Below are 15,285 nucleotides of genomic sequence, written 5' to 3'. Positions count from 1 at the left end.
TATTTGGTAGAATAATTTGGATTGGGTTCTTTTCATTGGTTACCTTCTTTAAGCAAGAAACGTGGAAGACTATATGTACATGTGAAGATGGAGGTAACTCCAATTTATAATCCATACTTCCAATCCACCATCACAACTTACAGGGACCATAATACCTTGGTGTTATTTTTTTTCCTAGTTTTGTTGCTTGAGGGATATTTGTTTATATGGTTGTAGTCTAACAAATACCCAGTTTTTCATTTCAAGTTTATTTTCACTACAATGCTAATCTACTTTTTGTTTCATCTTATTCTTTTTCATAACCAAGTTGTCCTTCAATAGTTTGAGAACCTCTTGTTGGTACCACATGTGGTCCTCTAATGTTTGAGCCTTTATAGTCCCTTTTAAGGGTGATGTGATCGATTGAGAATGATACTCATAAAGTGTCATAAATGATGATATTTTTTATGAAGTATGGAAGTATGTGTTATACCACCATTCTACCAAGGGAAACCATTTGAACCATTGTGTCTATTTATTATAAAAAAACAACATAGATATCCTTCTAAATATTTATTCACAATCCCAGTTCCCATCATATTGAGAATGGTAAGATGAGTTGTGAGCCAATTGAGTACCCAAATAAGAAAATAATTCACTACAAAATTTTTAGTGAAAAATAAATCTTTGTCACTTACAATAATCTTTGATATTCCACGTAGATTTTGGATAGTTTCCATGAATGATTATGCTAATGTACTTGTTTTAAAATTATGAGAAAGAAATAAAAATGAGCATACTTTGTCATTTGATCTACCACTACCATAATGATACTCTTTCATTCATATTTGACTAAACAGGTAATAATATCCAATGAAACTTCTTCCCAATGTTGGCTTGGTATGCCTAATGGTTGAAGGAACCCTGGGGCCTTGATTGTTTGTCCTTTATTTTGTTGGCATACCACACATTCCACCACAAAATTTAGTGCACTTTATTTAAGACATTCAAAAACAAATATTTCTTGATTCTATGGTATGTCTTCAAGAACCCTAAATGTTCTCCTACAATAGGTGTGTAATTCCAAAAGGATATTCTATTTGAGTTGAGAACTATTAAATAAAAAATGTTGATACCACAACAAATGGCCAACATTTTTTTTTCATATATGCGTTTGAGTAAGTTCTTTCCTTTAAGTTCAATATTTTCAAATGCAAGGGACCTTCCTTCTTGCATCAAAACTTTGGTAATGTCATGGAATATGGCATCACACTCCACAATGAAGGTTCTTGTGAGTTAGGGTTTTTTGAAGTTAGGTGTCAAAATATTTGGTTGTTTCTTTAGTCCAAGAAAATGCTTCTTTATTCAATAATTTTATTAGAGGTGCTACTATTTGACCATAATTGTTGACAAACTTGTGGTAATATCTTGTTAATCCTAAGAATCCTCTGAGTTTCTTCAAGGTATTAGGGATTGGCCATTCCCTCGTAGCTTTTACTTTTTTAACATCAACCGACACCTTCGTGTGATATAATATGACCCAAATATTCCACTTCTTGAACCCCAAATGTACACTTAGAAGGCTTTGCATATAGTTTTTGCTCTTCCAATAGTGTTAAGACCCTGTCAATATGTTGTACATGCTCTTCCCAAGATTTTTTGTAGATTAGTATGTCAATAAAAATCACTAACACAAATTTTATAAGTTTGAAAATAAAATTCATCAAGCTTTGAAATTTTGAAGGTGCATTTGTAGGTCCAAATAGCATAACCAAAAACCCGTAATGACCTTTATGTGTTACAAAGGTTGTTTTAGGAATGTCTTCTTGCCTCACTTTGATTTGATGGTATCCATAATGGAGATTCAACTTAGTAAAGGAAATTTCTTTGTTTAATTCATCTAATAATCCATCAATGATAGGAATAGGAAAATTATCTTTGATTATCATTTTGTTGAGTTATTTGTAATTTGGAAACATATGCCATGAACCATCCTTTTTTATAACCATCACCACTGTTGAAGAGAAAACACTCTGTCTAGGTTGAATTAAGCCAACCTCCAACACCTCTTGGACCATATGCTCAATCTCTCTCTTCTATGCATGTACATACTTGTAAGGCCTAACGTTAGGTGGTACAATTCTAAGTTGGAAATGAATAGCATGGTCATGATCTTGGGTAGGTAGAAGACACTTAAGCATCTCCCCAAATACCATTTTTTTATTTGCTAAGTTGTGTGAGTCCTAAGATGACTACACACTTAACCTCTGGCTTGAGAAACCATGACCCAGGGGCCTCTGAGCTGTAAAAATCAGTCGGGGATTGCACTCAACCTCGGCCACACCAACCCTTAACATGGTTGGGTTTTTTCCCACAAATTTTTGAACCTGAGTGACCATCACATTATGGAGTGCCTTAGAAGTACACCCCATCACCATATATTCTACACCTCGTTGATTATCTCACCAAATACCTTAGAATGATTTTTGATAACTTTTTGGAGATCCAATGGAGAAGAGGATATATATGTTTGAACATCTAATGAGTACAATTGTGTAATTACACCTTGATGTACCTTGGAAATATTGTCTTGGTTTTCATTTGGTTTCTTGTTTGAGTGAATTTTGGTTTGCATAATTCACCATTCTCGACATTCCCACCATCTTCATCTCTTTGAGAGCTTTCCAATGATAGAAAATTTGTCTCATTTCGACTCTTGGATAAAAAATTATGAACTTTTAAAGGTTTACATTTTTTCACTGGTTTGATGAGGTGGCATGATGACATGGTAACCTACGTGGTGTGTTGACATGGCAGTGCTCACTTTACATAGCCCAAGTGGAAAGAAAATTACACATGGTCTCTCGCACCACCACCATGTGTCACTGCATCCCAACCAAATCAACATCCAAGCATGTTTTTTCACGTGCCACATGGCACCTCTCTGAGGACACCACATCAACAAGTGGGTCCCACCATTAGATTTGCGACAATAAGTTATTTCCAACCTCATTTTCCATTTCTCGACGCAATTAGATTTGGTGCGATGGCCCAACTTAACTAGGGTTTAGCGCCACCTTACCTTAACTTAACCATAGTTTAGCACCACCATACCAAACCTAGGTTTATCAGTGTTGGGTTTAGATTTAATTTCGGTTTATTAGACTGGAGTTTATCACTCATGCCAATTTTCATTTCAGTCTTGGTTTGGTGTGATGGCACTGACAGGGGGCAAGTCATGATATGAATTATCATATTATTTTATTACTTTCTGGTTTGCGTCATTGCCAAAATTTCCATTACAAAAGGTTGGTGTTGGCGTTATGGTGATGGTGTGGTGAGGGGGGCTCAAGCATCTTTATAGTTTATTATTATATTTAACTTAATCCACATAAGCCTCCAACTGTTCCACTAATTTATTTTTTAATCCACATAGACATCTACTCATGGGAACGAAGGGTTAATTTCAGTTAATTCATTGAGGGTTAATTTCAATTTAGTCATATATTCTACCTCCACTCATGGGAATGAAGGGTTAATTTTGGTTAATTCACTAAGGGTTAATTTCAATTTAATATATTTTATTACTTGGTTTTCACAATTCTTTTCAGGTCAAAATGTTATCACATGTGTCCTCCCCTATGGTTCCCTACATGTTCACTTAAGCTATAATGGGACATAAAACAATATAAACCATTCCAATCACTTTTTCCCCATGTATGTGAGGTAATTATTTTTTACTTTCATGGATAAACAAAACACACCTTTTGACTTCCAAAATGCACCTTCCAAATTAATGATTTATTAGAGGACCTCGACTTCTGGAGGCCATATCTCAGGATATAGGGTACGAAATCAAGCCCATGATACCTCGTTGGAAAGATGATATCAATGATAACAATATGGGAACATTTATTTCAACAAATTTTCAAGTTAAACTCTCTAAAAATTCAGCATAAAAAGAGATATGAAATCTGGTCAAACCGAAATTTTTCAGTTAATTCTTTGGAAATAAAATTTTATGCAAAAAAAGTTTTGTTGCTTTTATCTCATCATAAAGTTGTCTGTTTATCAGAATTGCAACAACAACAAAAAACATTTGGCTCAGAATTTTGGAATTTTTTGCTAATTTAAAGGAATTTAGTTTTTCTTAGAATGATTAGTTTCAAATTTTTTTAGATCTGAATTTTTCTTTTAGTTTTAATATTTTTTAATGATAGTGTTATGAATATTTGTGTAGAAGGATGTTACTACTAGAGCCTCAGGATTTAAGTATTGGAGTTTCAAAGGGAAAAGGGGGATTATTCAACTCCCAAAAGTCATAAAACAAATCTTCATGAAACAAAATTCTATTTTGAGCTATATGATTATAAATAAGAGGTTTGTAGAAGAGAAAATGGTTTCGATTTCTGAAGAATAGAGAAGCTTTTGCACTAATGTAAAAGTTTTTCCTTAAATGAAATTGGAAGTTTATAGGACCCGACCAAAGGAGATATGTTGTATCTTGGAGGAATTTATGATATCATGAGCCATATATAGAATCTTTTTTTTCACTCATAAGACATATTTCATTTGTGAACATTATTGTCCAAATTCAAAGATTGGTTAACAACCAATAAATATATTCAATTTTGATTTCTTTTCTACTCTACATAAGTATGTATTTCATAATTATTCATTATTGTTAGTTCAATGAAAATGCATGCTCATTTAAAACTAATGGAACATTACATTTCTTAGTTGGTTAGACTAAGATTAGAATTTGATCCAGATTTATGAAGGAACAAAATTAAATAAAGGTATAAACAGAAACATAGAGATACAGAGAAAACAAAACTTTAATTCATTAGTAACAAAGTACTAAAAATTGTTTACATGTAAAATGGAAATAAACTAGCCCAGGCGATGGTAGCTTATATCTGAGAAGAGATGTGGCGCATACATGCATTTTGAACTATGTTACAATGAGGTTCAGAGGCCTATTTATTATTGATAAATAATGGAAAACCCTAAACATCTAAAAACCTAACCCTAGGATATGAAGTACCAAAAGTTTGTCAACCTCGTTGGGGTCAATTCGTACATCGACTTCCCGAAAGCGTAAGTTTGGCACATGATCTTTATTTGACATGTATGATGCCTCGTTATAAATATTTATCCAACGAATATAAATTGTGATTACAAACCTTTGGCATAGGCCCTTAGTTTGTCTGTTTTCCAAAAAACGTCGTTTAGGGCCTCAAAATGACTTTGGAAGTTCAAGATGTGAAAAATTTGTCAAAAATAGTAAATTGTGCTACAATTAAGGAAACTAAAAGAAACAATGGTGGGGGTCCAAGGGGGATTCACGGGTGGCCACCAATATGCACCCGGATTAGTCCACCCTCCTTAGGAAGCAATGGTCCCCATTGCATTGAGTGTGTCCATGAGATGGGGAAACTTCTGCTGAACTTGGTCCCTAGTGAGACACTTGCCCTAGTGCAAGAGTTGGCCAACTTTGACAACTCAATATAGTTGGATCCTATGTTTGTGATTTCTCTTAATATGTATGTCCATAATCCAATCAGTTGTGGCCTATTCAATGCAGTTTGGGTTGAGCTTTGTTGGTGTCAATTGCTCAGTAATGTTTGATGTGTCCAACAATGGTGGAAAGTATGGTCAAAGATGGTCCACTTTGAATACGGGGTGCAATCCAAGGAATGGGGGGATACTAAGCTCAAAAGCATTGTCTCCAAGATGTCTTAAAATTATTGGTGGATGTGTTGAATGCACTTAATAAACCCAGTGGCTTTATCAGTGCCAGACTGAACATGGGTAGATTCTTCCTATGTAGTTGCAAAAGGTAATGACCATTAAGGGGAAATAATGGTTGAAATCCTAGGCCCACTTCAAAATGATTGTGGTTAATAAAACTATGGAGAGCTCTATTGTAGATGTGTTGTACATAGGAAATACTCTCATCCCATGTACATGGGTTCTTAGAGTTGTACATGTGTAGTATGTGCACAATCATCATGTTGACGACCTCTATCTGGACATCAGTCTAGGGTGGAATGCAGTCAACTTGGTGGGCTTGGTGTCCAACAATGACCAAAGGCTCGACCAAAATGTGCTTAGGAACTTGCTATCCCAATCTGATATAATGGTCTACGGGATCCCAAATGTACCCACACTCGTTCAAAATCCAACAATGACCAAAGGCTCGACCAAAATGTGCTTAGGAACTTGATATCCCAATCTGATATAATGGTCTACGGGATCCCAAAATGTACCCACACTTGTTCAAACAAGAGTCTGGTAGTGGCCTCTGTTGTGATACTCTTCTTGCAGGCAGCCAATATGACCATCTTAGAAAAAAATTGATGACCATAAATACACGGTCATTGCCATGCTTGGTAGAAGGAAGGCCAAACATATAGTCCATGTAGATGTATTCCCAGGGCCAGCTAGGAGTAGTCAGAGGAGTATACAATTCTTACTTCTTAATAGCTAGCTTGGCAATGGAACAGGCAGTGCAGGATCTAATGTATTTTCCAACATCTTGTCAGAGATTTGGCTAATAAAAATACTTTTGTAGTATGTCCATAGTTTTCTCCACACCAAAGTGTCATGCGACTCAACTGTAGTGCACCTCCCAAATCATCTTGGCACGCTCGCTTGAAGGAACACAAAGGTAGCCCAGGTAGCATAATAATGCACCCTAGAGGTGGAATTCTAGAACTTTCTTGCCATCCACTAGCATCTAGTATGTGGTGGCAAGCTCTGCATCATTTTTATATAATTTCAACCATTCAGAGGTCTTGTGGCCACAAGAGTTGAGAATAGTGGTTAATGCTGCAACTGGTAGCCAATTGAGACAATCTACAACATTATTGGTTCTGCCCTTCTTGTATTTGATATTCAAATGGAACTATTGTAGATATGTGGACCACTTATGATGGTGATCATTCTACAACTTCCCTTGGGTCTGTATAAATTACAAGGGTCGGTGATTAATGTGGATGACCATCTCCTTCCCTAGAATGTAATATTTCCATTGTCGGAAAGCCTACACGATGGAGTACATCTCCTTATCATAGGTGGGGTATTTCTGAATGGTGTCGGAAAGTGTCTCACTGTGATAGCCAACTAGATGCCCTTGTTGGGTGAGAACTGCACTAATAGCATAGTCAGAGGCGTTTGTCTCAATTTCAAATGGTTATTCCAAGTCTACCAAGGTAAGAACTAGTGCGGAGCAAAGGTGGTGCTTCAACTCAATAAATTCCTTCTGTTGGGACTTGTACTAGAAAAAATTTGCTTTTGCTCCACCCTTCGTAACTTGACTCAAAGGCCAAGTGATATGAGAGAATCCAAAAACAAACCTCTGATAAAAATTGGTAAGGCCCAAAATGTTGTGAATGTCTGTTAGAGTGGTTGGGGTTGTCCAATATCGAATGACTTGGATCTTAGTCAGATCCCCATTGTTGAAGCTCAAAATCATCTATCTTTTACCACCTTATTACACTCCATCCTCCTTCTTTTTTGCTCTAATAACTCTAATTAATCATCGGTCTACAAGGTTCATGGCAATCTCAGGTATATAAACATATTTTATTTCGTAAGTTTTATTTTTCATTATTATTTAACTTAATATTTGCATGAGCTACTGAATTGCACCAATTTTACAGCTAATGACTGATTTTGTAGCAAAGTCGAAGGTTCGATAGGTTCCGAAACTCCAGCCGAGGAACGAGACATATGGGTAGGTGGCTAATAGCTGGCACAACGATATTTACATATCTTCATGGTCTGGATCGATGATGAGAACACCACATAGGCACAATCAATGTGAAATTCAACCTGCAAAGAAGTAGTCGAAGGCAAACAAGATGAGCGAGGAAATTAATTGAAGCCGATATTTAGCCTCATGATTTGCTTCTCCAATAGAAAATCATGAGGAAATCATGAGATATTATCCTCTTATGTTATTTTTAGTCTCTATCAAGTAGGATAGGCTCATAAATCTCAAAAAAATTATTTGATGGAGGTTATAAATCTACCTCTCGGCATGACAAACACAGTCTTGAATATTATTTGAAAACTCTTTTTTATAGTTATACAACTCTATTTTATTTGATATCCTTGTGCATTATCTTGATGCGTATATAACCATTTGAAGAGTTGTGTTATTGCCTACATCTCGCAGGAGAGCCCCTGGAGTTGTAAGGTTTTATTGTTTTCAATTAACATTTCAATCCTGCATTTTATATCATGTTTAATTTGTTCATCTAATTGTCGAGATTTGATTGTTAATGAATACTTTTAACAATGATCACAAAGTTCATAACAGAGCATATTTTATTTAATCATTTTGTTGTAGGATAAATGAGTGAAGGCGAGATCTCTTGTGCACATGATAAGTAGTATGGCAGACTGTGGATTGATTTATGATTTATAGTATAGTTTGAGTTTGGTAAAAAGGATTTCAATTTCCAATTAGTGTTAATTTCTTTTTTTCTGTCAAAGTGATTTAGATTTAGTTTCATTATTTAGTTGAGCAAGTGTGATATTTATTTCTGCAAAGTGTGATATTTATTTTGAGCAAGTGTGATAATCCTAGTTTCATATTTCTTTCAAGCAAATGTGATCTTTCTTTCAAGTAAAGTGTGATATTTCATTTAAGCAAGTGCAATAATTTTGATTTTTTTTTTGTTAAAGAGTGATATATTTATTATCTTCTAAGAATGATGAAAACATGTGCATCTCGATTCAATTTAATCTAGGAATTGCTTGAATAATTTGGACTTCTAGTACATACAATATACATACAATTCATCAGTATACTAGCCCTGGTCGATATTTTATGTAGTAATTTAACATCAATTAAATTACCAAACATTTTGTTCTCATTATCAGGGAAGTGTATATAGGAGTCTTTTTCTTTTCATTAAAATAATAATAATAATGGTATGCATAGGGAAAGATATTCTAGAGGTAGATTTGTAAGTTGAGGTAAGATTTTGATTCCAACATCATCACTCACCCCACCATAACCTCATAGTGCCACACCATCCACCCAAACTCATATTCCATCAATTGCAGGCATACATAGACTTATTGAGGTACTTAGATTTGAAATCCAACCTAAATATTCACCAACTTCCTCTACTGAAGTCGTAATAGAAGAAGAAGATCCTACATCCCCAACAGAAGGAGTAATTTTTCTATCTTCAACTAGAGAACAACTTCTAGGACAAGAACTGGAAATCCCTAGTGAAGAGGAAGAAGAAGAAACCTATTTTAACATTCCATTGATAGAAGAACCAGAGGAGCTAGAGGAGGAACTAGAAAACCCAATTTTGGAACCTTACATTAGCTCTAAGGAATATACAATGGAAAGAGAAGGGGAAGGAGAAGTACATAATGTGAATGGTGAACAACCTAGGATTGGAGGTGGAAGAGGTGGAGGAAGGGGAAGAGGAGGTGGTAGAGGAGATCCAGAACCTTTTGGATTTCCCATCTTTGATGAAGATACCACAACCACAATGAAAAATATCTCACCCTCTATCCTCCCTAATTTCCATGGATTAAGAAATGAAGATCCTAAAACATTTCTCTTTGAGTTTGAAGTCTTGTGTAGATCCTATGACTACTTGCTTGATACTCAAAAGTTGAAATTTTTTCCAGCCACTCTTAAGGATGCAGCGTTAAAATGGTTTATGGGCTTAGGGGTATATTCTATAAGAACATGGGAACAAATAAAAATTGCATTGTTAGAAAAATACAAGGATTATTGTATGCCCCATAATATAACCTTAAAGCTGAAGTCTTTAAAATGATGCAAAAAGAATATGGAAAATCTTGAATATTTCGTTGAAATATTTTCTTATAATGTAAAAAGGGTTAAAATGCATAATCTAGATGAAGAAAATTTGAAATCTCCTCTCTTGCTAAAATCTATCAGAGATGAGTGGATAGATCTTCTCAATTTGATGGGTAAAGGGGATATTTATTAGTTATCATTTGGATATATTTGTGGGTTATGCATACACATTTCAGGAGGAAAGGCAAGAACTGGGAAAAATCCAAGAGATCCTATTATGTCTAGGATTAATAAATCTGTAGTTGGGACAATAAGTAGGGCTGAAATAGGAAATTTGTTTGAAAAATTTTAAAAAGATATTTTGGGGAGTCTTAGTAAACAAATAAGCACCCTTAAAGTACAAAACAAGTAAAAGGCTGAAAATGTTGCAATATATATATTTGTTCCAAAATGTAGAAAGAAGCATGGCTTGAGAGAATACCCTCTTGACTTAAAAAGTGTAGAAACCTGTGTTATATGTGTAGAAAATCACGATACAAAGGAATGTCCTTCAATATTGAGTCTTAAAGTTGTCTATCAAGAGGACATAATGCCAAATCAAGTAGAAAATCTTTGTTTTATTTCCAAGATACTGTGGCAAAATCCACAATAGAATATGACTCAGGGTTTGAACACTCAAACATATGCACAACCATCACAAAGTAATTGGACTGCACCCATTCCTTGGTAACCTTGGCCTCAACCCTCGACACAAGGATGGGAAAATCCTTATGGAAATTATCTTCAATATCCTCAACCTTACCCTGTTTTTCCACCACAATATGCTCCTCACCCTCTTCAACCCTCTCAACCTCAAAATCCAAACCCACAACTTTCACTACCATTTCCACAAAAGCCAAATCAACTACCTGCTCAGCCACTTCCAAATCCACATAATAAAAACTCACAGCCTGTTTACAACATGGAAGGGAAGAATTTCCAAACTTACATGATAACTCCATTAGATCTAAACAATGTCCAACTTAGATCTGGTAGAGTATTGGAAAAGAAGTCACCATTCATTGTTATCCAGGAGTCTGAAAAGGATGACCTCTCTGATAAAAATACATATCTTCATCAAGAGGAAAATCATAATAAACAAACCACCCCTTTACATTCTGATGATACTCCAATAAACTCAACTCCCATTTTAAAACAATCTTTAGTTTTTGTTCAAAATCCACCTTTTCCTGAAAGATTGAAAATTGATAAAAGGGTAGAAAAATAGATTGTGTTGGTTGATTATGACATGATAGATGAAATGAAGAATGTTTGTATAAAAATTCCTCTGTTACAAGCTATCAAATAAATACCAATATTTGCGAAGACAATCAGGGAGTTAAGTATTAAAAAACCAGGAAGAAAAATGAAAGAAGTTAAAAGAATCTAGTTAGTTGGGAAAATTGTAGATATCATGATGGGAAAGATAACAGTTTAAAAATATCTAGATCTAGGAAGTCCCATTGTGAAAAAACAAGTTCATGGTGTTGAGATTATAAATACATTGATTCATTTAGGAGCAGCCATAAATATCATGAGTAAACAAACTATGAATCAATTGAAACTTCCTAATCTTCAATATACACCTACACTATTGCAATTAGCAGATAGATATGTTATCAAACCTAATGGTGTGTTAGAAGATGTATTTATATCCTTAGATTCTTGGGAATATCCCATTGACTTCATGATATTTACACAAGAATAATCTAGGAGGACACCCATTGATTCTAGGTAGACCATGGTTAGCTACAACTGATGATTTTATAAGTTGTAGATCCTCTTGCAAAAACAATGATAGAAGTAGAAAGTGAAGCATGGATAGAGGTGATAATTAAAACTTTGATATATGACCAATTTTTGCTACTTCACAAATAGATGAAGAAGATCAGATTTTCAATTTAATGGAAAATAATGAATCTCCCTCATATTGTGAACAAAACCAAAGTTTTCAAGAACAATGTAATATTGAATATTTATCATCTCGTCGAATGGCTTTACATTCTATGGAGAAATTTGCCAATTCTTTAATAGAAATTTTTCTAAGGAAAAATTTGAATATTAATGATAATCTGGAAGAATCTCAAAATAAATAATTAGTGAAGATGTTACAAGAACATTCCTCTTCTTATGCATGGGAATACACTGATATGAAAGGAATTGATCTTAACACTTTTGTGCATCATATATATATTGAAGAAAATGCCAGACCAATCTGACAACCCCAAAGAAGGATGAACCCAGATCTAAGGGAAATTGTTAAAGAGGAATTAAAAAAATTGTTAAATGTGAATTTCATTTATCCAATATCAGATAAGCAGTGGGTTTGACCATTGGTAATTGTTCCAAAAAATAATGGAAAGTGGAGATTATGCATTGATTATAGGGAATTGAATAAAGCTACTTTAAAATATCATTTTCCACTTCCTTTTATAGGTCAAGTCCTTGATACATTGGCATGGGAAAAAGTATTTTTCATTCTTGGATGGTTTTAGTGGATATAACCAAATCCAAGTAGCTCTAGAAGATCAATATAAGCAACCTTTACCTGTCCATGGGGAACTTATGCTTATCAAGTACTTCCTTTTAGGTCATGTAATGCACCTGCAACATTCCAAAGGGTAGTTTAGGCATTTTTTCTGATCTGATTCATGATTGTGCCGAAGTTTACATGGATGATTTTACTATCTATGGAAACTGTTTTCAAGAAGCTCTTAAACAGTTGGGAAAAGGTCTCATTAGGTGTAAAGAAGCAAATCTCTCATTAAGCCATGAAAAATGTTTTATGATGTTCACTGAGGGAATTGTTTTAGGCCACCATATTTCAGGAAATGGAATTAAAGTGGATGCATCTAAGGTAGAAGTCATTTCTAAATTATCAATTCCAACTTGTCAAAGAGATGTTAGAAGTTTTCTTGGTTTTACTGGCTATTATAGAATATTTATAGAAAACTTTACAAAGATAGCCTCTCCACTTTTCAAATTGCTTACAAAAGATTGTGAATTCATCTGGAATTCTGACTGCCAAAAAGCTTTTGAAACATTGAAAGAAAAGATTTCTGAAGCACCCATTTTAAGAGGACCAAACTAGAAACTACCTTTTCACATTTTGACTGATGCCTAGGATACAACTTTAGGAGTTGTATTAGGATAGAAATATTTAACTCCTTATGCCATTTACTACACAAGCAAAAATTTGACCCCTGCAGAGTTAAATTACACTGTAACAGAAAAGGAGTTTTTAGTTGTTGTACATGCCATCAATAAATTTAGACATTATATCACTAGTTATGAAACCTTCATTCACACAAATCATTCTACAATTAGATATTTAATGAATAAATCAATTACTAATGTAGAATTACAAGATGGTTATTGTTATTACAAGAATTCAATATTACTATTTTGGATAGACCTAGGAAGCAAAACACATTTGTTGATTTTCTATGTAGAATCCAAAATGATAATAATGATGCTCCTGTAGAAGATAATCTTCCTAATTAATATATTTTTGCAGTATCTATTAAATCTCCTTGGTTTGTAGATATTTCTAATTATTTGGCTACAGGGAAGTTACCATCATACTTTTCTCCTTGAGAGAAATGGAAAATTATTCAAACTTGTACATATTATTGATGGATAAATGAATAATTATACAAGATAGGGCCTTACTTAATCATTCGAAGATGTGTTAGAGAGGATGAAGTACCAGAAATATTAAAATCTTGTCATTATGAACCATGTGGAGGCCATTTCGTTGATAAAAGAGCTACCTATAAATTCCTTCTCTTAGGATATTATTGGCCTTGTCTTTTTAAGGATGTCAAAGGATATGTCAAGAGATGTGACAGTTGTCAAAGAATGGGGAAGCATGTTCCTTCGAATGAAATGTCTCTACAACCTCAGGCAGTTATTGAACCTTTTGAAAAATGGGCTTCGGATTTTGGTTTGTCCAATCAATCCACCATCAAGACAAAAAAGGTACATTCTTGTTTTTATAGATTATGTCATAAAATAGGTAGAAGCTAAAGCACTTCCTTTTGCTACTGAAAATGTTGTAGTTTCATTTCTTTTTGAGGATATTTTCACTTGTTTTGGTGTCCCAAGGGAAATTGTGACAGATCAAGGTACTCAATTTACATCCAAGTTGGTACAAAAGATAATGGAGGAGTACAAAATCAAACATCAGAAGTCTACTCCATATCATCCACAAACCAATGGACAAGTTGAATCCACCAATAAATTAATTGAAGCAATTCTTACCAAGATTGTGCATTTGCATAGAAAGGATTCGGTAGAAAAGCTTCCAAAAGCTTTATGGGCATATCATACCACATGGAAAAACACAATAGGACACACTCCTTATGAACTTGTTTATGGAAAGAAAGTCCTATTTCCTATTGAGTTCCAGATAAAGACTTTTAAAACATCAACCAAATTGGGTCTTGATCTATCAGAAGCCCAAAGACAAAGAATGGAGCAATTGAATGAACTTGATGAGATACGACAAGATGTTATTCATAGAACCAATATAGTCCAACAACAAAGATCTAGATGGAATGATAAGTTTATCAAAGAAAGAAAATTCCAGCCTAGTGATTGGGCATTGCTTTTTGATTCAAAGTTTAAATATTTTCAAGGAAAATTTCAAACTCATTGGCTTGGTCCTTATGAGATTGAAACTGTCTTTGATAATGGAGTAGTCAGAATCAAAACCATTGATGAAGAAAAAGTAACTTTCCTTGTAAATGGTCATAGATTACAAATATATCATAAACCATTAACAAAGGAAGAGTTCATAATAAATCTGCAAGATAATCTTGATTTAAAGTTGGTCAAGGAAGATTCTTCTTCCTCTCCAACTTAGCCTTCTACTTTCTTTTTCAAAATAAAATAAAATGAAACAAAAAATAAAAAATGAAAATAAAATTTTTGTATAAATATGAAAACCAAGATTGTTGGCATGTTTATACAGAAAATCTAAGTTGAAAACCAAGAATCTTTGGTAACATAGATTTTTTTTTTTAATTCCCTATTCTTGTCCCATTTATTTTTATTCCTCTTTTAAAAAATAAGACAGCTACAGAATTGTCAATAATTTGTAGTTCTCATGGAATTCTGCAACTGACTTGACAGATTGCAACCAGTGCAAATGAAGATTATGGAAAAAATAAATTAGATGAAGATTATAGCTAAAAAACTTAGTACAACCTGCAAAAGGACAAATCCAAAATCAGTAAGGAAAAACATCAAGTGTGTAAATATTAATTAAATAGTAAAGGAAAAATACATTGAATTATGAAATTAAACAGATGTATGACCATTGCTACTGCCATTTTGTGTAATGATTACTTTCATTATGATATGACTTTGGTCCTATGAAAATATCTTGTCAAAAGGATATAACTCTGATATGAAACCTTGTTATCATTTAAATTCACTCCCTTCCTTTTGTATAACATTTC

This window comes from Pinus tabuliformis, chromosome 9, assembly GCF_031772625.1.
Source record: "Pinus tabuliformis cultivar Carrire ecotype Pingquan chromosome 9, CPIR1, whole genome shotgun sequence".
Taxonomy (NCBI): Eukaryota; Viridiplantae; Streptophyta; class Pinopsida; order Pinales; family Pinaceae; genus Pinus; species Pinus tabuliformis.
This window is presented reverse-complemented; position numbering follows the sequence as displayed.